The sequence below is a fragment of the Heterocephalus glaber genome, unplaced genomic scaffold (assembly GCF_053883595.1).
Source record: "Heterocephalus glaber isolate CG9 unplaced genomic scaffold, H.glaber_assembly_v1.0 deba00000331, whole genome shotgun sequence".
Lineage (NCBI taxonomy): Eukaryota > Metazoa > Chordata > Mammalia > Rodentia > Bathyergidae > Heterocephalus > Heterocephalus glaber.
In genome coordinates this window covers 22,981,550-23,007,199 of record NW_028258142.1, presented here as the reverse complement: position 1 = coordinate 23,007,199, position 25,650 = coordinate 22,981,550, and the positions used below count along the sequence as shown (strand labels likewise).

The following is a 25,650-nucleotide window of genomic DNA, read 5'->3' as shown; positions in this document are numbered from 1 at the left end:
ATAAACAATTCAGACTTTGGTTTTGGGAGTACAACTCTTGTAACCATTCAAATGCTGCTGTGTGGTGCTTTCAGCTCTAAGAGAATGGGGGAGGGGCAAGAGAACATGTTAAGTAAACAAAGATTCCAAATCTATGAAACCTAGGATTTGCTATGGTATGTATACTATGAAACTCAATACATTATTATATCCATAGTGTATCAAGATCTCAAATTAGCAAGGTCATTGCATACTCTTCAGTGCACATAATGTTTGTTTTTTGCATGCATATTAACAAAGGGCCACCTTTGGGAGAATAAAAAAGCTTCCTTTCAAATGAAATCAAGCCCAGGTAACGTGGAAACTCAACACACAGAGTACTGGCATTGTTTTCAGGCTAAAGAAGATGAGACTTTCAATTTCATCATCTTGTAACACTGATAAATGTGTTGCTGTGGCCAGCAAAATTTGCAGATTACATAGGTCTTTCTAAACGTGCAAATATATACAGATGCATTCCAATTTATGTGCAGCTCCAAACAATTTGCTGTTTGAAATTAAAAACTCTTTTGTGAGACAGTAATTCCAATCTTTTGTATGAAAAGTACTAAAGAGTCCCTCCAACCTACTTGATATTTACATCATATGTTGCCCCTATAACGAGAACAATGGCTTCCTCAATGGAAGTTAATGCAAGAGAAAGGACTACTGAGATTTTTTTTAACTTTTCTGCACACTTTGCAGACATTAATCAATCTAATTTAAAATAAAGCACATAGGAATGCTTCTTGCGCTGGGTCTTCACTGCTACTCCCCTGCTATTAGTGTCTTCAGGGTCAGATCAAACAGGAGTGTGCCTTTTTAAGAGGCAACGGTGACATTTTTTCAGATCTTTCCATTTTGTCCTATTTCCAGTGTCAGCAAAATTAGCTTGGCATGGAGGTTTCTCTGTCGTTTTAAAAACCTTCCAATGGCATGCATGTCTGGGAACAACATTGGAACCGGGACATGGGGCTGGAAAACAGTTCACCTCATAGAGAATGGAAATACATTGTTTCGCTCTAGGATGGGTTATGATTATTCCCCTTCGTGGCCTTTGGTGGGTTTATACATGTATCTTTTTGTGTTCCGTAAGCCATGACCACCTGCTGTATGTACAATATGTGCTTGTTACATTTGCACACCATTTCCCGTCTAGAATTTAAAGACCCAGCTATTAACATCTTGTTTACTCAATATCATTCCATTTAAAGAAAAAACCCTACATGAACAGAACATGCCATGTTTCAATCTGGCCCCAGTGGCTTTTTCTCTGAACGCAAAAACGTGTGTCTTTTACACCAGGGCTTTCTCCCCACCCCAGGGGGTGTCTTCCATTCTTTTGTGGCTCAGTTTAAGGCGAAAAGGGCTCCAAACCACTAACCAGAGGAGAGCCCCTTCTTCCACCTCCGGGGAGAATTTCAGATTTAATTCCTCTGAAGATAGCGTGCTCTCTTCTTACTTATTTGCCACCATTACGAGAACAGAACACCACCTTGGCTTCAAGATCCTGCCTGGGTAGAGGCTCACGGTCTTTCTCAACCATCTTTGGCGAGGCCTTGCTTCCTTCCACTCGAGTAAGTTGCGGCTTGGGGCCATGGAAAAGGACTGGGTGAGAGTCTGAAATGTCGTTTGAAAAAAAAAAAAAAAAGAAAAGCAGCCCTCCCTCCGTCCCCTCACCACCACCGCCCCCCCCACCCACCCCCCGGCTCTGCGATCCCGGGCGAAGCTGAAGCCGGCGGCCCCGTAAGGGCGAGGCTTGGCAGGTCTGCGGGGCGCCTCTCCGCCGCCGCCGGTCTCGGGGCGGCAGCGGCCGCGGGGCTTCGCGCTCCGCCGCCGCGTCCCCCCGGGTCTCCCTTCCCCCGAGCCGCCCCCTCCCCCTCGCCGCGCTCCCTTTTGTTTGCCCGCCGCCGCCGCCCGGGCCCGCACCCCAGCCTAGGCCCCGGTGCGGCAGGCCGGCCGCTGTCGCCGCCGCGCGGCCTAGAGCGCGGGCCCGGGGAGGCGCAGGGCGGCCGGGCGCTCGGCGAGGCCGCGCGGCGGCGGCGGCGGCGGCGGCGGCGGCGGCGGTGGCGGGTGGCTGCGGGCGGCGGCGGGCGAGGCCGCTCCACCGCACACGCACACACAGACCCCGGCAGCGCGAATGCAGCCGACACGCCCGTAACATGGAAGCCGCCGCCGTCGCCGCCGCTCCGACGACAGCAGCAACGGCCCCTGCAGCAGCAGCCGCCGGCGGCGCCGCGCAGAACAAAGGTCATCCGAGCTGCGGCCCAGACGCCCGGGCTTGACCGCTGCGAAGAGGCCAACCCCGGGCAGGGGGTGGGTGTGTGTTCGCCTCTGCGCGGGGGCAACCCGGGGCGGCCGGGCAGCGAGGGGCGCGGGTGGGCGCCGGGGACAGCGAGGCAGGGGCGCCGGCCCCTCGTGCCACCCCTGCGGGTCGGGGTGAGCGCGCGAGGCGCAGGCCCCACGGCCTGCTGCAGTGGCCTGTTCTACCCTCGCGCACGGGACAGCTGGCCTTTGCGCCCCGCCGGTTTCCTTGGGGGGCCCGAGGAAGGGCCAGTTTGGCTAGGCCCCACCGGTTCTAGAGGGGGCCACGTGAGCGCCGGCCCGCTGCCTCCCCCTTCCAGCTCTGGCTGTGTACAGATGATTTTAGCAAGGCCTCGGTGTGCCCCCTCTCCCCCACTGCTTTGCTTCACTGGTCCCCCACGCCCCATACATCCCCAGTGTTGTACCCCGAGATGAAAGGATTTGGACTCCCCCCCACCCCAGGTGCTTGAAAGAAGAGAAGGTTGGAGGAGGAGGAAGAGATTGGGGGGGCTGCTGGTGGTGGTGACAGGGCTGGGAGAGAAAGGAGAAGGACGGAAGGGAGGAGGGGGCTGGGTGGGGTGGGGGTGACAGGCAGAGAGGAGCCTGGTCAACAAGCCAGCACCGCTCTGCTAGGAGGCCAGGCCGGCTCGCAGCCGACGCATCCTGTGTGAGGAGACACACATAGATTGCTTTCTTGGGGGCTCTTTGTCAGCCACCAACACAAGGAACACACACTGACACACACGTACACAAAGATCTGAGCCAGGTTGTGGGAGGTAAGTGGGGGAAGGAGAAGGAGGGGGAAACAGTGTCTGGAGGGCTTCGGGGTGGAGGGGAGGGGGAATGCGCCCTAAGGGGCTCTGGGGGGCTGGTGAGGTGAGCATTTCCAAGGCTGTTTGCTTGTGTGGTGGTGGTGGGGACACACGATGACCTTCCCCTCCTCAGAAAGACCTCAAAGGGAGAGGTAACCCCCAGTGAGATCCCCCTGGTGCTGATGATTTTCAGGGACTTGTTGGCAACTCAGCGAGGGTTGCCATAGCTTTTTTATGTAGGGTGACCAGAACCGGCTGAAACTGGTTTGAGGCAGATCAGCTCCTGAACACAATGCAGTCACTGAGCTACTACAGTGGGATAGCAGCTTCCTCCCTTCATGGCAGCCAAAAGCAGAGGAGCTTGCAGGAAGGTGCCATCCCAACACAGTATGTGAATGCACACTTAGACACCACACAGCACTGGTACGTGACTAATGGAGCCCTAAAAGATCCTCTATAGAGACGATGGGGAAAAAGGTGCAGGTTTGCAGGGTCTGAGATTACTTGGGCTTTTCCTGCCTTTTTCTTTTGCTTAAGGGATGGACAAGGAGCTGAGATTTATGACCCTTATTAAAGAAAAAAAATGTGCCTTGCTAGGGTGGGGACACTTGGTTTATGCAGTCTCTCTCTCTCTTTCTGTTTTTAACAAAACCAAACCAGAATGAACTGATGGATTTGTAATGGTAGTTTGTTTGTTGCTGAAGAATGCTACTTTGCATGCCTTTTTTCTCTTGCAGGGTATGTTCTGTTTTGTGCTTTTCCTTTTAGAAGCTACTAAAGGGTGTTTGGGATACTTCTGACTATTATGAAGGCCAAAAGGTAACAATGTTGTTCTAGGAAATGAGCATAAATGCGTTCCAATGATGCTGTTAGCCATACATGCTGTCTTTTTTTTTCCCTTGTAGGCCTGTTGACTGGGGCTGCTTTTAACCCTTTCATATTTGCAGAGAATGCAACCGTGTGACAGTAACTGAACACTGATCCAAAGTCTTTCCAAAAGGTCAAGGTTCACAAGGTGAGATATGCTATTTTGAGCATGAATTTAAGCATTTATTTGCAGATCCATTCATACACAGACTTAACAGTGGATTGATACCCTGGAGATAAAACCAGGTTCAGAGTGGAGAAGAAATACTCTTAATGTTTTCCACGTTTAATGGGATTTCGAGTGACTTTTTGAAGGTATTGCTATCAAGGTGAAATCTGAATGCCTTCATTAAAATCGCATGTCCTGCCTGGAAAGAGGCAAGTTTAGAGAATAGTAGGCGGTAGGGCCTCGTGGAGAATAGGCTGTTTTGCATAAGGCTGAAGCAGTACACATGGAGCGTTTTCCTGATGATTGTAAGAAAAGGAAGGGCTTCACCAAATCGAGGCAGCCTAGCCACCTTTTTAGGATTTGAGGAGCCTGGAGGTAGATTCGCCTTTTGTTCATTCATCACCTTTCTTTTACCATGCTCTGTGTTAACCTGAAAGGCTTTTCACTTGGAGTCAAGTGGTGGAATGTCTTTTATTGATTTTGGGGGCAGTTGACGGTGAGTTTGCCATTGGGTTATTTGTGGCATACATTTTAATGTAGAATACTAATGCAAGACCAGGAGGAAATCGGGTAGTCTGGCTTCATCTGTGCAAAGGTGCCTGTTAACTCACAGCTTTACTGTAATGGGTGGTAGAAATGTCTATGCCTCAGATGATTGCAGTTAGATTTGAGCTGGCATTTTCATGTACCCTCCCAAACCAGAGGTTGGGGAATAGAAGAGAGCAGGAGAAGAGAAGAGAAAGCGGTAAGGAGTGTAGCAAAGTGAAGAACAAAGGCTGTGGGAGCTTTCAGGGGAACACTAAACATTTTGCCTTGGGGTTCCTTGTGAAAAGAATTGCAACTTCCCCAAACAGGAAACCAGTCACTCCAGAGTCAGATCCAACATGAGCTCAGCAACAGAACTGGTTCTGCCTTTCTGCTGGCTTGGTAGAGGTACAGTCAAGAGGAGCTCATAGAAGACACGATTGCAAATAAATTTCTCCCTCATTTTGAAGTGGGTATTTTGTTCCTGTGTTCAGCAGAATAGTCTTTTCAGAAATGCCCAGGATCTTTGAAATGGCTTAAGTTTTGTGCTGGCAATTGGTGGGCATATCTGCAGTGAAGGGTGTTAACTATGCAAGGGTTTTTATTGTTGAAATGTTTTTCATTTGGCTGCAGAACATCGCCTGTGTGATGAAACTGGCAAAAGGAGAAACAAGAGTGCATGGTTAGCTTGGAATACTTTATGTAGTATTTAATGGAGATAAATGTAATCTCAGACGGATATACCAGTAAATAGCTTACATGATGGAACAAAATTCTTTGCAAATCACTGTGCTAAAATTGGTTTTCAATTCTACCTCATTTTCGACTGCCAGAGGTTCTGTGGATGACTGTGGCAGAAATATGCTTGCATAGCAGATCTGAATCCATGTTGCATGATATGCTGCTCCTGCATTTATGGTGCCAACTAAAACTCAGATGGTTAATATGATAAACCTTAATTAGCTTAATACAATAAGCTGTTTTATCATTTAGTCCTTCATTCTTGTCTTTGTAGAGTCGGTGATTTTTATTTAACTTCGACAGTTCACCCCTTGCAATGATTATTTCTTGAGAAAAATATTTTAAAAACCTTTTTAGGCACAGCATGTCATGGAATGTTCTGGTTTACTCTCCTGGAGGTTTTCAGCTTTGTTCTTCCCCCTCCCCCTAGAGTCTTCTTGAAAATAGCATTCGTTTTGCATTTAAGCCAGTCTTTCCAGCTGCAAATGTTGCTGAAGGTTAGGAAGCTGGCTCTTCAGGCAGCAGCCATGAGCTCATTCTGCACTGGGGCTTGCCCCAGGTGTTGATCTCATGCTGGAGTAAAACAATGTGGCAGGCCCAGGTCTTCCTGGAGAAGAACCCTGAGCGGAGAATAATCAAGGGCATGCTCCTTCCTGAGTGAGCCAGGAAGGAACACCGAGGCACCCACACTTGGGCCTGGGGCCTGTGCTGGAGCCTGAGCTTGGCGCCTGGCTGGGAGTGCCTGGGGCAGTCTCTGAGGAGGACCTGTGGGCCATTCCCTTTGCTGCAGGAATGTGTGGGTTTGGCCCAGAATATACTGGAAAGAAAGTGTAACTGGGTGTTGAACCCTTGTTTGTTTTATCTTTTGCCTGAAACTGAGTCATATTTTCCCTGGTAAGGAACGCTGGATGCAGGGCTTTGAGAAATCTCAGCCTAACCTGCTTCGGGAGCCCTCTGTTCTCTTTCCTCCTTCCTCTCAGAGACCCCCTTCCCCCACTTGACTCATTTTTAAGGAAGGTCTAGGAAGGAGTAGCCAACATGTAAGTGGAATATTTTGCTTATACCTTTGACTTGGATGAATTTGTTCCATTGAAATGCTTTCTTGGGCTTTGCTGTGGAGTACAGTTTGTCCTAGGTGGCTTTTTTTTTGTCCTCGGTAGCTTTTGAATAACCTTTCTCCTATCCCTCGTAGAACTCCACTATGCACACCTGGTGCCGAGGCTGCCCTCATGTAGAACCTTAAAAAGGACATCGGTACAAGGGAAGCTGAAGGGATCTGAAAGACATTTGGGTTGCTCCTTCCTCAATCCTCAAAGAACTCTTCTTCCAATACGCACCAGCAAAACAAGAATAGCAGCCATGATAGACCCTTCAGAAATCTGTACCTTTGTGGTAATTATATTTTAGGGATAATCTTTAACCAAATAAATCATGGTTAAAGAATTGACTTTTGCGTGTGTGTCATACTGAGGATGGAACCCAGGGTCTTGTGCATGCTAGGTAAATGCTCTGCCATTGAGCTGTACCCCCATCCCTTTTTATTTTGAGACAGGATCTCACTGAATTGCCTACGCTTTTGTGATACTGCTATCTCTGCTGCGTTATATGCATGCACCACTGTCCCCAGCAAAAATTAACTCTTCTTTTGGTGGTACTGGGGATTGAATCCTTTTGCACTAAAGTACATCAGTGGTGCTTTTTATCTGGAGGCTGTCCTTGCTAAATTGCCCACAGTAGGCTTCAACTTTCGATCTTCCCACCTCAGCTTCCCAGAGTGCTGTGATTATAGGCATGTGCTACCATGCCCAGCTAACTTACAGTACAGGGGATCGATCCCAGGCCCTCATGTACATGCTGGCAAGTGCTATACCACTGAGCTACATCCCCACCCCTTTTAAAAATTTTATTTTGAGACAGTCTCTCTAAATTGCTCAGGGGCAGACCTTGAATTTATCAATCTTCTTGCCTCAGCCTCCTGAGTAGTGGGAATTATAGGCATGTACCACTGTGTCAGACAAGAATGACCTTGTAAAAAATTTAATTTATATGCAGTGAAATTTACTTTATGGCATACAGTTCTTTTGACATATGTATAGTCATGTATTTACCATCGTAATCAATTCATAATAATCCCATCATGCCAAAATTTCCTCTGCTGCCTCATTGTCATTTGTGCCCCCTGTCTCCCTGTTGAACTGAAGGCCTTCACACTGAGCTATATCCCCAACCCTTTTTAATTTTTTTTATTTTGAGACAGCCTTGCTAAGTTGCCCAGGCTAAACTCACACTTGGAATCCTCCTGCCTCAGCCTCTCAGAGTTCTGGGACTATATGTGCCACCATACCCACCTGCCCCTTTGTATTTTGGCTCCTCACCCCTGGCAGTCAGTGTCCTACTATAGGAACACTATTCTTTATTCCTATTGTTTTTGTGTGTGTGTGTTTTTTTTGGTACCGGAGATCGAACTCGGGACCTTGTGCTTTCGAGGCAGGCGCCGGAACCACTGAGCTAAATCCCTGGCCCTGTTCCTATTGTTTTGTCTTTTCCAGAATGTCATATAAATGGCTTCTTGGCAAAATGGCATTTGTGAATGGCTGGGCATGGTGGCACATGCTCGTGATCCCAGCTCTCTGGAGGCTGAGGCAGGTGGATCACTGCAAGTTCAAGGCTAGCCTGGACTACAAAGCAAGACCCTGTGTCAAAAAAAAAAGCCAAACCAAAAAAATTCATATGTGGTTCATCTATATTCTAGTATATGTGCTGCCGGAGCGAACACGATTCATCTTTATTCTATGTGTCAATACTTTTTTATTGCTGGTTAGTATCATATTTCACTGTGTCGATGTTCCACAGTTTATTCATCACTAGAAGACGTTAGAACTCTTTCCAATTTTTGGTGATTATGAAAACAGTTGCTGTTAGCATTTGTGTACTGTGTAGGTTTTTGTGTGAATATGAGGTTTTGGTTTTTGTTTTGATACTGGGGATCAAACTCAGGACCTTGCGCTTGGGAGGCAGGCAGTGGCACCGTTGAGCTAAATCCTCAGCCCTTTGTTATTGTTTTGGTTTTGCTGTATTGCCCAGATTAATCTTTTTTTTTTTTTTTTGGTACCGGGGATCGAACTCAGGACCTTGCGCTTGGGGGACAGGCGCCGGAACCGCTGAGCTAAATCCCCAGCCCTGCCCAGATTAATTTTGAGCCCTTGTGCTCAAGTGATTCTCCTGCTTCAGCCTCCTGAGTATAAGTTTTCATTTCTCTTGGCAAATACTTGGCGCTGTCTGCCTGGGTCTTAGAGTGTTTGTTTGTTTGTTTGTTTTTGGTACTGGAGATCGAACTTGGGACCTTGTCCTTGTGAGGCAGGTGGCAGAACCACTGAGGTAAATTCCCGGCTTTATGGTGTTTTTATAAGAATTAAAAGTGTGTTTGAAAGTAAATTCTTTATAAGAATTAAAAGTGTGTTTGAAAGTAAATTCAGCTCATCTTAACTCACAGAAAAGATCTGGCCTTGACAGCTGTAGTTGGAATTTCTCAGAAAAGAGAAAGGGGTAAACGATGAAAAGGCTTGAGAGATGATCACGATAATAGAATACTCCCTAATAGGATGACATGCTTTATAACCCTGAACTAATCGGAATTAGCAAAAGTGGAAACAAAAAGCTGCAAGTGGTAAAATACCCTGTTTTACTTCAGTAGTTACTTTTAACTCTTCAGAAACATTTGGCAGTTTAATTTCTACATTTGTCTATAGGTTCATTAAAACATCATGCAATAATAGAATTGAAATTCAGGAAAGTAATACTAAAGATCTTTATTGAAATTTTGGTTGTGTGTAAATAACCTAATTGCAATTGATTTATCAACTGCTAAAATATTGGTGATATTCTGATATTTGAAGTCATTATTAAGTATTATTCAGCTTTTTTGTTTTGTTTTTATTTTTTAAGACAGGGTATTGTAGTACAGGCCAGCCTTGAACTCACTGGTTATCCCAGGCTGAACTTGACTTTGCCATCTTCCTGCCTCAGCCTTTCAACTTAATTGAGCTTTGATCCCTACCTCTGTAAGGAAGTGAAAATATTTAAGTACTCCCAAAGCAACGAAGAGGGAAGATTTAGAAAGATTTTTTTTTTTTAAAGGTCAAAATAGCTTTCAAGATCCAGAAGAATAAATAGAAGTAATGGTGGTATAGAGCTCCAGAATGGTAAATGATGTTAATTTGGGGATTTTTTTTTTTTTTTGGTTTTTTTGGTACTGGGGATTGAACTTGAGACCTTGTGCTTGCGAGGCAGGTGGTGGAATAATTTGGGGATTCTTACAGCCATTTAACAGATACTGTTTCCTGATGACCAGGCATTGTGCTAGGTCCGGGGAATCCAGAGGGAAGAAGAAACCAGAGAGAAAAATCCAGTGGGAAGTAGCCTACAAAAACTATGAGAGGAATGTGACTGGTCACCTGATGCCACAGTGTTGGGGAGGAGCCCCTGCGGGGAGCTGAGCCAGGAAATACCAGTGGGAGTGTGGCGGGCGATGGGGAGGCTGAGAGCTCAGAGTGCGTGCGGGGTGGGACTCCTCGTTGTTGGTGCATCTGGAGGCGGGCAAGGGCCATGCGCGGCAGGTCCTTCGGTAGGGTCCCTTTCAGTGTGCACTTGTGCAGTCGTCACCAAGGCCCGCGGACAGCACCCTGGAGGATGGAGTGGAGGCTGTGAGGCTGGAGGCAGAGAAGTCGGATGAGGGAGCCCCTGCAGCAGTCCTGGGGTCCCACCAGGGCTGTGGATCCTAGGTGTGGCTCGCGGGGATGGAGTCTCGGAGGGCACCAGAGCAGATGTGAGGAACGATGGGGAGGAAGCAGTGGAAGATGCTCCGGAAGCGCCATCTCGGGCTGCTTGGCCACTGACATCTTTGTCCCTGAGATGGCCAGGTCAGAGGCAGAAGAGGTTGAGCAGAGTAGAGCTGAAGGGGTTCGATGTGCGTTCAGATTTGGATTCAGTTGCCCGTGGAGGTGACCTTTGCACCTGTGCTCTGACAGCCTGGAATTCGGGAGGGCTATGTGGAGCCAAGGCCTAGATTGAGAGGACAGTAGTGTCCCCTTCTCCTTGGGGGACACATTCCAAGACTTCCAGTGGGTGCCTGAAACCTTGGATAGTACTAAACCCCATATGTATCATGTTTTTTCCTATACGTGCATACCTATAATGTTTAATTTGTAAATTAGGCACAGTAAGAAATTAACAATAACTAATAAATAAGACAATTATTACTATACTATTAGAAAGTTTCTTTAAAACTTATGAATTGTTTATTTCTGTGATTTTTCATTGAATATTTTTAGACCACTGTTGACCTTGGGTAACTGAAGCCTCAAAAAGTTAAGTCACAGAGAAGGGGGGACTACTGTAATTAACATAGAACAGAGATGATAGAAGAAAAGTGTAAAATACACTGAGTTTTGGGTCCCTAAGATAATAGCTTATGTAGTAAAATCGACAAATGAAGAGGAATAGGCAACTAAAGAACTTAAAATACATGCTTCAAAAATTGAGGAAGGGCTGGAGGTGTGGGTTAGTGGTAAGCATTTGCCTTGCATGTGAGAAGCCCTGGGTGTGATCCCTAGCTCTGCAAAAAAAAAAAAAAAGATAAATCAGAAAGCAGAACGGTTCCAGAAAGTAAACAGTGTATGATGGCCTTTACTCATGCTATCTTGTTTAATACTGAAAGAATGAAATGAGCTGTATGCTGATATCACCATGGTACCAATGGGGAAACCAAGGCAGAGACTCTGGCCAAGGATCCCTGATCATGAATGGTAGTAGAGGTGGGATGTAGAACTTGGCCTTATTAGTAGGCTGTTCTGCCTTGGGGAGCATGGAAAGTGTTATAGGGTGTTGGGGCTAGGAGGAGAGGGAGCCCCAGAGGGCACAGCTTGGGCTGAGCAGTTCAAAAACTGATGTTGTTGAGGTTAACTGGTGACTGACTGTCAGGGGAGAATGTATGGTGGCGAGATTTGAGAGACACTAAGGGCCTTCCAGTTTAGGCAGGTTTTTCCTGACTTGGTCAGCACAAAGAGAAGGAAATCCATTATATGCATCAGAGACAGCTCTAGAAATTGAAAAGACTTAAAGCAATTTTACTGGGCACTAGGGTGAGGTTACCAATTGAAACAGAGAAGAAATAGAGAAATACTTGTGTTTTATGTATTCTTGGAAAGGAGAAGAAAAGTAAAGTAAATTGAAAGTGATGCTGAGAAAAATCTGACAATAAATAAACGTAGTTTAAAGAATTTTTGGAATCCTCTCCTACAGGAAGGAAGTTCTAAATTCTGACTGTTTTAGAATGAGGAGGTAGAACAAATTCTGTTTAATCTACATCTGGAGACTGAAATAAATGATTTTAGACAAACCCTGAGTGATTTTCTTACCTGTCCCACATATTTCCTACCAAAGATCTCCTTAATGTTCTTTAGAGCCAGAAATTCTGGTTTTGCATTGTTTCTTTTTAGTCAGTTATTACAACTTTAATTTGAGCTTCAAGGCATCTGGAATGGTCCATAGAGACTTAAAGATATATGGAGGGTTTTTTTTTTTTTTTGGTACTGGGGATCGAACTCGGATCCTTCCGCTTGCAAGGCAGGCGGTGGAACCACTGAGCTAAATCCCCGGCCCCCGGGTTGTTGTTTTTGATTGCTTTCTCAACATCAGCTTTTTCTTTTTGGGACACAAACCTCTCCTTTCAGAGGTTGATTCTTGGGGCTGGTAATGGGTATTGTTGATTTTTTGTTTTCCAGTTACTGGAGGTCGAACCAAGGGCCTTTGCACTGAGCTACAGCTCCAACCCTTGTTATTTTTTATTTCGAGGCAGGGTCTTGCTAAGTCACTAAATTGCCCAGGTGGGCCTTGAACTTGCAATCCTTGTGCCTCAGACTCTCAGGGTGTATAGTTAATGGTGCATACCACTGAGCCTGGCTTGGTATTGATTTTATAATTTTCTTCTCTGAGGGTTAAGTTCTTTCTAGAGATCAGCAAAGTAAGTATTAGATTGTTGAAAAAAAAATAGGTCAGAAATTTCAAAGCCTTCTGTTTTTATTTTTGGTTTTTTGAGGTAGGGTCTCGCTATGTAGTTCAAGCTGGCCTCAACTCACGGCGAGCCTCCTGCCTCAGCCATCCAAGTGCTGCTGAAGCCTTGTTTTTAAAGCATCACATAGCCAGAGATACTTCATATATTTGTAGTTACCTCATTGTCCTCCAAAATTTATTAAAAAAATTTTTTTTTTAATGCTGGGAACGAACCTAAGGCCTCACACATGCTAGGTAACCATTCTACCACTGAGCTACACTCCCAGCCCTTCCTTCATTTTTTACTGAGCCCAAATTGGGGCTACGGCTCATCAGGTAGTGAATAGCATGTCCACAACTGGAACCCAGCATCTGGACTCTAGTCTAGCTGTTCCCTTCACTTCTTTCTCTCTCCTTTCAAAATTTATCGTATGTGTTTTGATGGTATTTCATCCTGCTCACATTTATAATCCTTTTAACAGATGAACCTGAAAACATGAGGTAATCAAATTAAGCCTCACATGGGTACTCACTGGTAAGCTGATCTTTATCAGTTCTGCTGATTTCATGTAGCAGGACTGCAAGAGAAAGCCAGGGACCTGAGGTTGTGCATACTATCCTAGTTAACTCTGGGCGGTAAAGGATGGCAGATTTTCAGATGCCTTTACTGAACACTTGGTGCCATCCACCTTTTGCCTGATCCTCAACTGTAGAAACTGTCCTGTGCTGCTTCCTAGCTTTAGGACATGGAGCAAGTTACTTAAATTCCAAACTATACTTTTCTAGAGGATGGTTATGAAGATGCATTACCTATAAAATGCCTAGCTGAGTGAATATGTTTCCTAAAATCATAGCCATTCTGTGTTCCTTGGTCTGCCTGTTTTAGGAGATTGACCTATTTGTTGTTGTTACTGGGGTTCGAACTCAGGACCTTGCACTTTCGAGGCAGGTTCGGTGCCACTGAGCTAAATCCCCAGCCTTAGAAGAGTGCCCCCCCCCCCCGCCCCCGCCTTTGGTCTTGGAGGGTATTGTGTCTCTGTTTTTTTTTTTTTTTTTTTTTTTGGTATTGTGTCTCTTGTCCTACCTCACCTCCTTTGCAATTAGATGTTTGTTTTTGGCTATGAAAATGCACAGAATGGGTGTCTTCTGTCTGTCTCTAGGGCTTCAACATCAGGTTAAAAGTGAGTGAGGGCCAGAGATTTAGCTCAGCAGCACTGTGCCTACCTTGCAAGCGCAAGGTTGTGAGTTTGATCCCTGGTACCAAAAAAAACGGTAAAATAAAAGTGAGTGAAATACTGTATAGGCAAGAGGGTAGCGTGTATTTCACTTGTTTATAGTTGAAGATGCCCACATTTTTTTTTGTTATAATCTTATACTGCAACACTGTTTTGTTGAGAAAAATTTAGCCCAATTGATGGTTGACTCTTGTTGAGGTTGTCTGTTGGTATAATTTATATTGGCTAAAGTTTAAAAAAAACAGGACTGGGTGTGGTGGTGCATGCCTGTAATCCTAGCACTCTGAGAGGCTGAGGCTGGTGGATTGAAAGTTGGAGTCCAGCCTGTGGCAATTTAGTGATTTAGTGGGACCCTGTTTCAAAATGTAAAATAGAAAGAAGGGCTGGAAGTGGAGCTCAGCCTAAAGGCCCTGGTTTCAGTCCTCAGTACAACAACAGTAACTGAAAATATGCCAGGTGAGCAAAAAGTCTTCTTCCCATGTTTACATAACTATCTGTGACTCAGTGTTCATATGCTGGGATATGGAATGACAGTAGGTGCATGGAAGGTAGCTGCAAATAATTATTTTATGTCTGGAATTGCTCTGGCAAGTAGCCACCAGCTGGATATGGCTGCTGAGCTCTTGAAATGTATGTAGTCCTGCTCACATTTATAATCCTTGGCCTGTAAAAGTCCTAGCCCAGTGTGGTGGCACACACCTGTAATCCCAGCACTCCAGAGGCTGAGGCAGGAGCATTGCCACGAGTTCAAGGCCAGCCTGGGCTATGTAGTGAGTTCAGGCCATCCTGAACTACGTAGTGAGACCTTGTCTCAAAAACAAAACAAAACAACAACAACCAAAAGGTAGGTAGTCCTGATTGAGATGAGCTGTAAGTACAGTACTCAAGGTTTTGAAAACTTGGTAAAGATAATGTAAAATATCTCATTAGTTCTTTTTTTTTGGTACTGGGGATCGAACTCAGGACCTTGCACTTTCGAGACAAGTGGCGGCACCACTGAGCTAAATCCCCAGCCCTCATTAGCTCTTAATGTTGATTATATGTTGAAATGATAATATTGTGAGTAAATACAACTTCTTAATATTTTTTTGTTGGAGATTGAACTCAGGGCTTTACATGTGCTAAGCATGTACTCTACCACATAGATACTCCCCAGCCCCATAATTTATTACTGTGACTACTAGAAGATTTTTTTTCTTTAATGAATTTTTGTTTGTTTGTTTTTGTTTTTGTTTTTTTTTGTGATACCAGGGTTTGAACTCAGGACCTTGCACTTGTGAGGCAGGCACGTTACCACTGAGCTAAATCTCCAGCCACTACTAGAAGATTTAAAACTACCTATGTGGCTTTCATGTATTTATATTGGACAGTGACAGTCCAGAACGTTGGGTGGACATCTAAACAAATTCAGCAGTGTAATTTCTGGTGTCCTGCAGTATTCATATTTGTTGATGTCATTGATTTCTTCCTTGGATTGGAAAATACAGTGTAATAATTATGTTAGAGTGTCTGTGTTATAGAAACTTGTCCTATTGTAGATTGGCCCTTTCTCCCCCAGGGGTGTTTCTAAGCCATCTCTCTCTGTCACAGGGTCTACGCAGCTTAGGTGGGTTGGTGTGTACTTTAGAATGGAAAGAAAGCAATATTTGTTTCATGTTACTGCATGTTTCTAGACTTGGACCCTGTAAGGTATAATTAATGTCCCCATCAAGACTCAGAGCTGCCAGGGGTGGTGGAGCACGCTTGTAATCCCAGCACTTGGGAGGCTGAGACAGGAGGATTGTCAAGAGGTTCAAGGCCCACCTGGGCTGCATAGTGAGTTCAAGGCCAGCCTGAACTGCATATCAAGACCTTGTTTCAAAAAACAAAACAAAATAACAACCAAAAAAGGAACCCCCGAAGCCCAAAAGACTCAAAGACTCTGAGAGGTGGAGTGACTGGCTACAGACTTGACCACTAGTAGATGACTGACTCTAGATTTGAACCAGGGTGAACTTCTGCTCTGATTGCCTTCCTATTGCTGTGGCCTGTAAAAGCTCCGTGTGCTACTGGTATTCTGTACCCATCACCCAGGATGTTCTTGGGGTGCCATTGTTTAGACTGCACTTTCACACTTTAATTTGCATTAATTCACTATATTGTTAAAATGCTGCTGCTGATTAAGTAGAGCTAAGGTGGCCCCAATCTTTTGTATTTCTTTCTTATTTTTTTTTTTTTTTCTTTTTCTTTTGGTACCAGGGATCGAACCCAGGTCCTTGTGCTTTCGGGGCAGGCACTGGAACCACTGAGCTAAATCCCTGGCCCATGTATTTCTAAGCAGCTTGATGTTGGCAATGCTGGTCCATGGACCACACTGAGTATCAGTTTTTCTTGGTCTCAGGCCTGCTGCTTCTTTGCTTCCAGAGCTAGTTGATTCTCCAGGCTATGCCTAACTCCACAGGGACTCACCCTCTGGCTTGGCATATGATGCCAGCAGTGAGTGCAAATGGGTCCAGAACTGATTTGTAGTCCTAGATACTCGGTTCTGGCAGGAACACTGATTTCTAGGTACTCAAAATCTGACTGGATCCTTAGTTTATTCCTCATGGTATGTTTCTGCTTTACTCCAGTTTTTTGTTGTTGTTGTTGTTTTGTTTTTTTGTTTTTTTTGTTTTTTTTGGTACCAGGGATCGAACTTGGGACCTTGAGCTTGCGTGGCAGGCGCCGGAACCACTGAGCTAAATCCCTGGCCCTTTGTTTTGTTTTTTGTACCAGGCATCGAACTCAGGACCTTGTGCTTGCAAGGCAGGTATGGTGCCACTGAGCTAAATCCCTGGCCCTGCCGTACTCCACTTTTAATATCTCCTTCCATTGGACTCCTTGGCACCTGTAGTCTACTAAGACAAAAAAATTTTAATATTGAGATTAGGACTAGGAGCTGTGTGGCAGAGGTGCCGCTGCAGCTTGTTGTCAAGAATACTGTCAGGCTGAGGTCAGCACGTGAGAGTGACTGGCTGGGTTGGGTCGGTTAGGGATTTGGTACCCAGGGGACTGAAAGCTGTTAGTTCACCATGTTTCTGCCCTTATTCCTGACAAGGAATTGAGGTGACTTGTGACTTTTCCCAAGAATAGGAATTACAGAAGTGGCACCTCACAGAGCAGCATTGGCACATGATGAAGATAGCCACTACTGAGTCCTTGAGTCCAGCTATCCTGGTGATGATTACCCTGGGCCCCCAGCCAAATAAGAAATTGAGTTGTAGGAAAGAGTTGATGTAATAAATGCTGGAGCTGTAAGAGACTAGAAGACTTCAGTTAGTAGGTTTCTTGCTTTTTTTTCCCCCCTTGTGTTTTTTGAGACATGGTCTCCCCGTGTAGTTCAATCTGGCCTTGAACTCTCTAGCCTCCCAAGTGCCAGGATCACAGGCGTGTGCCACCATGCCTGGCCAGGTTTCTTTGTGAAGGCTGTTGATTAAGTCAGCTATGGCAATAAAATGATGTCTGTCACATGAGGTAGTTTGTCTCCCCCACATGTTTACTAAAGCCTGCCATTTCACAGAATTCCTGTTTGAGTTTTAGCTCTTAATTGGATATTTGGACAACAAAACTCCTGTGAAACATGAGTCTGGGACTTCAAATTCAGTTCATTAATTGTTAGCTAAACCCAGCATCTCCCTGTTTGGGGCAGAATCCATGCTTGGCATGTTGGGAGCCTCTGCTCGGGGCCATGGGCGTGGCTGCTACAGAATCACGGTTTGCTGGAAGGGGAGTGGAGTGGGGTTTGACAGAATGGGGATAATGCTGGTGTTAGGCCAGGACAGGCCATGAGGCCAGCCCTGGAGAAAGGCAGTGGAGTTATAGGTGCCCATTAGTTGGGGGTGTGTTCATAGTGTCGCTGGGGGAGCAGATCAGAAGCTCGACTGGAGCTTGCTGAGAGCCAAGAGTCAAAGCCTAGGAGTGGAGCTTCGAGGCCATCAGAGGGCAGGACAGGTATGACAGTCATAAGTACAGTGAAACAGGCGGGAACCGGGAGAGTGCAAGATGCAGAACAGATGGACATGGGAAAGTGCAGGACAGCACAAAGCGGTCTGAGTGACAGATGATGCCAAAAGGGAGGGTCCACTGAGTGACAGTGAGAGTGAAGAGGTGAGTGACGGAGGCCCGTAGGAGGTACCACAGCCAGGTCAGTGCATAACTGACCCCCAACCAGCCTTCCCTGGCAGCGTTCATGTCAGAGGATGCTTGTGGCCCAGCTGGCATAAATGAGGCATATGGATCAGGAGAAGCAGTAGCTTTTTGTAGGCAAGGTTCATACAGGAGAGCTTTCAAATACTGTATTGTTTGGAGTTTGCATGTCATAGAGGTCGTTCGATGAACATAGAGCTGTTAAGCTAACTTAGGAAAAAGAGAAAGAGCTCATTATAAGGTTAGGAGTACTTGAGTCTCAGGAACTCAGCTGTCATCTTGCACTAAGCTTGCTTCTCATTCTTGTCAGGGCCACATGTCCTCAGCAGTCTCTTTGTATTCATCCTTGGTAGAACTGTATTCTCTTCCTCCCTATGCACATTGCCAATCGTGGCAGCCCTATAGCCCCTGTATTTCCACAAACTCATTTAAAATACTAGTGGACATCACTTGTATTCCTCAGTCCACCTTCCACTTCTCAAGACCAAACATCTAACTGGTCCTGATCTAATCAGCTGTTGTAGTTTTAGTTACTGCTAATTCTAAATGGGTGGCAGTAGGGTTGTTGTTTTTTTTTTTTTTTGCGGTACTTGGGATTGAACCTAAGGCCTTTGCTATATCCCAGTCCTTTTTATATTTTTTTGTTTTGTGACAAGGTCCTGCTAAGTTATTCAGCATAGTCTCAGTCTTGCAATCCTTCTGCCTCAGCCTCTCACATAGTGGGGATGCAGGTGAGTGTCAGAACATTTGGTGGGTGGCAGTAGATTTCCATGAATATAGCCAGTGGATTTGGAGGGGTTTTATTACAGAGGGAACCACATAGACAAATGCTGTGTAATGCTAGCCTTCTTCTGTCTAGCCAAGGTGTTCCTTCATTGTATTTATTTATTTATTTGGTACCGGGGATTGAACTTGGGACCTTGGGCTTGCGAGGCAGGTGCTGGAACCACTGAGCTAAATCCCCGGCCTGTATTTATTTATTTTAATTTATATTTATATATATATAGAGAGAGAGAGAGAGAGAGAGAGAGAGAGAAAGAGAAAGAGAGAGACAGAGAGACATACAGTGTCTTGGTATGTAGCCTGGAACTCATAGCTATCCTCTTGCCTCAGCCTCCCAAGTGCTGGGATTAAGGCATACACCACCACCCCTGACACCTTCATTTTAAAATACTATGCTGTCTGGCATGTAATTGCAGCATCCTGGGAAGCTGTGGTAGGAGGATTCCAAGTTTGTGCCCCGTCTGAGAATTCAGTGACTTAGCAAGACTCCATCTCCAGAAAAAAAAAAAAAAATCTGGTGGCTGCCTTTGTTCCGACACTGGCAAAACATTAAGTGAACGAGAAGAGTCTGTGAGAAATGAGCTGTGTTAGGTAAGTTTAACAAGCTGGAGGCAGCAAAAAGGTAGTGAAAATGGAGGCTGCCTTTTATTGTAGAGTATGATCTTATTTTTATGTAAAAATGACATTGCTGGGGAGCAGTGGGTTTTTTCAAAGTTAGGGGTGGATTTCCCTGGTTCTTTGCATCTTTCCTCTGTTCTTGTAGCCTCCAGTGCCGAGCTGTTACGTGACTGTGCTGTTTTAGGGTTGCACTTTGTAGCTTAGCCTTAATTCATTCCTGTGTTGTCAGGAAATAACTTACTTATAAGTGAATTGAATTTGTGTGTTTAATTTCTTCTTCTTTTTTTTTTTTTTTGGTACCGGGGATTGAACTCGGGTCCTTGGACTTGCGCAGCAGCCAACAAAACCACTGAGCTAAATCCCCGGCCCTGTATGTTTAATTTCTAAGCCTTATTTTCTGATGTGCTCTCTTGGCTCCTAGGGCCAGGTGGGAAGAGTAGAAAGAACAAAAGGATTAGATGAAAAAGAAGTTCTGAAGAAGATCAGTTTTGGTGGAATTGTGAAGAAGGTGAGGCATGGAGTCTGACAGAAAGGGGAGGCTGGTCCAGAGAGGGAACGATGGGAAAGCTTTACAGTTGCCTTGAGGAAAACTGGCAGAGGCCACTGAGCATAGCTGTTTGGCTAGAGGGTCAGCTTTTATAAGAAACGATGAAAACTAAGAATTGCAAAGAAACTTAGCTAAAGGGCACCTTGATCACCCTGGGAAGATACAGCTAAGGAAACTATGTATGGAGCTACTTTTGATTTTGACTTGTCACGGCTCACAGCAACCCTGAAAAGTGGGTAGTCTTATTGTCCTATTTCACACCCAAGGAATTGAGGCTCAGAGAGATTAGCAGATAGACCAAGGCTGAGTTGGAGTTGGCATTCATACCTGGGTCTTTCTGATGGTGAGCTACACCCCTTGCCATTCTTCAGCATGGGAGCCAAGGTGGATGAGCTCTTTGAAGTGCAGAAAGTGAATCTGTTCTCTATTTACTCCGAATCACAAAACAGTGTTTAGCCTGCAGTATTTGCTTTGTAATGCGTAGCCATGCTGGTTATCTGAGCAGTGTGCATTGGACTGAGACACAGAAGGGTAGGGAACTTGGCCAAATGACTGGAGGGATTGTTTCAGCCTAATGTTTAGAGTCTTTCATGGACACATAAATGGGTTTCTTTTAGATAGGAGTGTGTATGTGCTTGTGTGTGTGTTTGGGCCCCCTCATAGGTACACACAGTATTTGGCAAAATACAGGTCTGATTTCTCTGACTGGTGTTGATTTTTTTTTTTTTTTTTTGAGACAGGGTCTCTTTGTACTTCAGGCTGGCCCTGAACTCACTGTGTAGCCCAGGCTGGCCTTGAACTCGAGATCCTTCTGCCTCTGCCTCCTGAGTGCTAGGAGTACAGGTGTGTGCCACCATACCTGGCCCTAGCCAGTGTTAATTTTGAGAAAGATTTAAACACATGGTTTAGCACTTGACATAAAAATAATTAGGCTTATTCTAGGCAACAGGGTCATGGCAGGGGGTATCACAATTCCCAACTTGAAACTGTACTACAAAGCCACTGTGATTAAAAACAGCATGATACTGGCAAAGAAACAGACCCGAGGAGCATTGGAATAGATTAGAAGATGGAGAAACAACTCCAGACATATTCAGCTACCTCATCTTTGACAAAGGAGCCAACCACCCTCACTGGAGGAAAGATAGCTTATTTAATAAATGGTGTTACAAAAACTGGATTTCAACTTGCCAAAGATTAAAACTAGACCCCTACCTTTCACCATGCACTAAACTAAAATCAAAGTGGATTAAAGATTTAAATGTTAAAACAGAAACACTAAACTTTCTGGAAGATAAGTTAGGTAGAACTCTCAAAGACATTGGCATAGGAAAGGACTTTATGAACAAATCCTCAATAGCATGGGAACTAGCACAAAGAATCAACAACTGGGATCTCATCTTACTAAAAAGTTTCTGCACTGCAAGAGAAACCACCAACAGAGCTAAAAGACAACCTACAATGTGGGAAAAAATTTTTACCAGCTGTTCCTCAGACAAAAGTCTACTATCTAGAATATATAAAGAACTAAAAAAAATCAGACCCCCCCAAATATAAAGACCCAATTCAAAAATGGGCATTGAAATGAACAGACATTTCTCAGACAGAGAAGTAAAAGCAGCAAATAAATATATGAAAAAATGTTCAATATCACTGGTCATTCAAGAGATGCAGATGAAAACAAGGCTGAGATTCCACCTCACCCCAGAAAGAATGGCTGCTGTCATGAAATCAACAAATAACAAATGCTGGCGGGAGTGTGGAGAGAAAGGAACCCTTCTCCATTGTTGGTGGGAGTGCAGACTGGTGCAACCAATGTGGAAATCAATATGGAGATACCTCAGACAACTAGGATTGGAAGTCCTATTTGACCCAGCTATTCCTCTGCTGTGTATCTTCCCAAAAGAATTAAAAGAAACATACCACAGTGATCTATGTGCAACCATGTTTATAGCGGCACAGTTTGTAATAGCTAAAGCTTGGAAACAGCCCAGTTGCCCATCAACTGGAGACTGGATAAAGAAGATGTGGTTTTTAAATAAAGTGGAGTACTACTCAGCCATAAAGAATGAGAAATTGGAGACTTGTAGCTAAGTATATGACATTGAGGCGATACTCTTAAGTGAAATAAATAGGACACACAGGTGTAAATACATAAGTTTCTCTGGTGTGACAAACTAAAAGTGTAAATAAGAATCAAAATGTATAATTGATAATGCGAAATAGGAAGAAAATGTCAAAAGGAGCAGGGGAAGTGGGAGGGGTAGGGGAAAGGAAATAAGGGAAAAGAAAAAATACGAGAAAAGGAAAAACTTGGAAACAAAGTCTTTGTAAATAGGGAAGGGTGGAGGGGGTGAAGGGAGGGCAGGGGGATGAGGAAAAAAAATAAGAACCAAGATGCATCATGTAAAGGTACAGGATCCCAGTGATGAATGTAACTGTATTGTATACCTAAAATGTACCAATAAACTGAATGAAAAAAACCCCTAGGCTTTAATGGTTTTGACTTAAAAAAAATAGAGTTAGAATTGGCTGAGTGTGGTGGCACACACCTCTAATCCTAGCACTTGGGAGATTGAGGCAGGAGGGTCGCTGCGAATTTCAGATCAATTTGGTGAGTTCAAGGCAAGTCTGAACTATAAGGTGAGACTCTGGGCTGGGGATTTAACTCAGTGGAACAGCACCTGTCTTGCAAGCGTGTGGTCCTGAGTTTAATCCCTGGTACCGAAAACAAACTGAAGTTTGAGAACCTGTCTCAAAACACCAAAGAAAAAAACCCAAAAAAACAGTCAAAGTTTTTTTGCTCTTTTTCTCTCTATATATGGTTTTTCAGTAGTGGAAATTGAAACACTGAGCTGTATCCCCCAGCCCCCCTCTTTTAGCCCCTTTTTAAAATTTTGAGTCATGGTCTCACTAAGTTGACCAGGCTGGCCTCAAATTTTCAGACCTAATACTCAAAGTCCCCACTAGCTGAGATTACAGGTGTGGGCTATTGTTTCTGGTTTGTTCTTCTAATCTTGAGCATTAGGATATTGTTGACTCCATTTGAAGTTTCAAATTTAGCTGAAACACCTTGGTTACACATTTCTCTAATTTCAGGTCATTGAGGATAGGAAAAATATTTTTTGTACCTGTTTTGCTTCTGAGTAGAAGATCTTGTTGTCTGCAAGCGACACTTAAGGATGCTCTTTATTATAGTACTTTGAATTGTTGGGAATTCTGATGACATCTGGTTACTGTCAGAGAGCACTGTGTTGTGGTTTAATTTTTTTTCTAGGTTGGATTTTGTGCTAAAATCCTATCATTGACCTGGTTCTGATGTTAAAATAACTCACATTTAGTAAATACTCTGTCCCAGGAACTGTACTAAGTGCCTACCAGGATTTTTTTTCTTTTCTTCAATTTTGAGACAGGACCTCCTTAAATTTCTATGTTGCCCAGGTTGGGCTCGAACTTTTAACCTTCCTGCCTCAGCCTCTCTAAGTACGGGTGGTGCCTGCCTCTCTAAGTACGGGGTTAATGGGCCACCACACCCAGCTTGGATTGTTTCACTTAATTTTCACCATGCCTCTTGCTGGCAGGTCTTCTTATCTCTGTATTTACATTTGTGGGAATTTCATAGCTTCTGAAGGGGAAAGCCAGGACTCAGCTTCAGTTTGCCTTACACCCAGACTCATGCTTTGAGTGCTGAGGTGTGCTGGGGTTTATAGGTATCATTTCTACAGTTAACTGGTGGCAGGCTCAGGTAATCTCTGAGGCCAAAGCTACGGCACCTAGGGCAACGCCCTGGAGTTGTCTCGTGTGAGACCCTGATGCAGCTATGGCTTCCGAAGTCCGTAAGTGTGAAGAGGTGCTGCGCTCCCTTTCTTAGTTTGTCTCCTTCACCATGCATGTGTGCTGCTTGTGTGTGCTGTGCTTTTTACCACACAGATAGGCTGCTTTAGGTGGTACTTAGCCAGCCAAGCAAGGTTTCTTAGAAATCATTTTTATGACATTAAACTTAAGACAGAGCCCCTTTACAAATACTTTTTAAGCTGAGGTGGGAGAATCATCAGGAATTCAGGGCCAGCCTGAACTACATAATGAGACCCTGTCTCAACCAAACCCCCCCCCCAAACCAAAAACTCCCCACTTTTTAAAAATTACTACGCTTCTCTCCATATTTCCAGATTCATTCACTTGCTTGTTGCTTTAGTCATCTTCATTTGATACAGAGGTGTTCCTGGAATGGAGTAGAAGTTGTCAGAGAAATGGGAAAGGAGCACCTCCTTCCAGTTGTAACTCTAGAATGGATACATTTCTTAAAACCAACTCTTAAAGAAAATCCGTCCATCCATCCGTCCATCTATCCGTCCATCTATCCCTTCTTCCCTTCTTCCCTCCCTCTTTTCCTCCCTCCTTCGTTTTTCTTTTTTAGCAGTACTGGGGATGGAACACCCAGAGCCTTCACACTGAGGACCACCCTCTCCCCAATTCCTTTTTGAGACAGGGTGTCACTAAATTGGTAAGTTGCCCAAGCTGGGCTTGAATTTGTAATCCTCTTGCATCAGTGTCCCCGAGTGCTAGGATTATGTGTATGTGGCACCATGCCTGGTTGAGACTCATTTGTTTGTTTTGAGACAGGGTCTCCCTTTGTAGTTCAAGCTGACCTTGAACTCACTATGTAGTCCAGGCTGACTTTGAACTCTCAGAGATCCTCCTCCCTCTGCATCCTGAGTGCTCGGATTACAGGTGTACGCCAGCACACTCAGCATCATTTCTTAAACCTTGCTCTATGTGTGTCCAGAATGTCTCACCCTAAAAGCTTCTAGCATCAGATGGGCCTGGGTGGTGCTCCTGGCCTTGGCTGGGCACCCAGTGTGAAGATCACACTGGAGGTTTATACCTGCACTGGATGTCCTGGGAAGTTCAGAGGCGCCTTGAGAAAAGAAACTGTGTTTGTATGTGTGTTTCACCTAGCGTGTCCCAATTCTTGGACTGTGTATAGGTCCTTTTCTTCCCATTTTTTTTTTTTTTTTTGGCACCTGGGATCGAACTTGGGACCTTGCGCTTTCTAGGCTGGCCTGGAACCACTGAGCTAAATCCCCAGCCCTTCTTCCCATTTTTTGGTGGAAGGTTTTGGAACAGGAATTAACATGCCTGAGTAAACATTGTTCTAAGCTGTTAGTTGTCTTTGATGAAATTAATAAAATATGAGAGAGGGACTAAGGAAGAATACTCAGAGGGCTTTATCCATTCTCCTCCTCTTAATATAATAGTGATTGCTGAAATGTAATGAATTCATTCTCCCTCTCTGTTTTCTATCTATGTACTCCAGAAAGATAACTTTTTTTTTTTCCCATACTGGGAATTAAACTCCAGACCTTGTGTTTTTGAGGCAGGCAGCAGAACCACTGAGCTAAATCCCCAGCCCTAGAAAGAGAACTTTTAAATGAGTTTATTTTTAAAATTTTTTTGGTACTGGGGATCACACTCAGGTCCTTGTGCTTACGCAGCAGGCGGCAAAACCACTGAGCTAAATCCCTGGCCCTAAATGAGTTTATTTTTTAAATCAGCTAAAGTGTGCATTTTGTGAAAGATGACTTTGAGGTACTCTTAGTTATATTTTACAAGTGAAAATACTTTATTTCATAATTCGAAATAATGTTTTAGTGTCTGGGTGTGGTGGCCCATGCCTGTAATCCCAGCACTCAGGAGGCAGAGGCAGGAGGATCACTGTGAGTTGGAAGCCAGCCTGGGCTACATAGTGAGTTCAAGGCCAGTTTGAACTACATAGTGAGACCCTGTCTCCAAAAAAAAAAGTTTTAGTGAATTTGG

At 44.6% G+C, this 25,650-nt stretch overlaps 1 protein-coding gene across 16 annotated transcripts in view; it reads left to right on the top strand.

Annotated features, from left to right (window-relative positions):
* Positions 1 to 1,390: 1,390 nt before the first annotated feature.
* The window catches only part of Znf532 (zinc finger protein 532), a 118,101-nt gene continuing 93,841 nt past the window's right edge, over positions 1,391 to 25,650 (top strand). For 2 of the 16 annotated variants that reach the window (XM_004858414.4, XM_087192026.1), the window contains exons 1-3: positions 2,077 to 2,334; positions 3,872 to 3,953; positions 4,040 to 4,149. The gene's annotated coding sequence lies outside the window, so the exon portion shown is untranslated. Of the gene's footprint in view, positions 1,596 to 2,076; positions 2,335 to 2,389; positions 3,099 to 3,152; positions 3,954 to 4,039; positions 4,150 to 25,650 lie in introns of those variants that run through there. The other 14 variants (XM_021239292.2, XM_087192028.1, XM_021239294.2 and 11 more) reach the window with 11 other exon arrangements.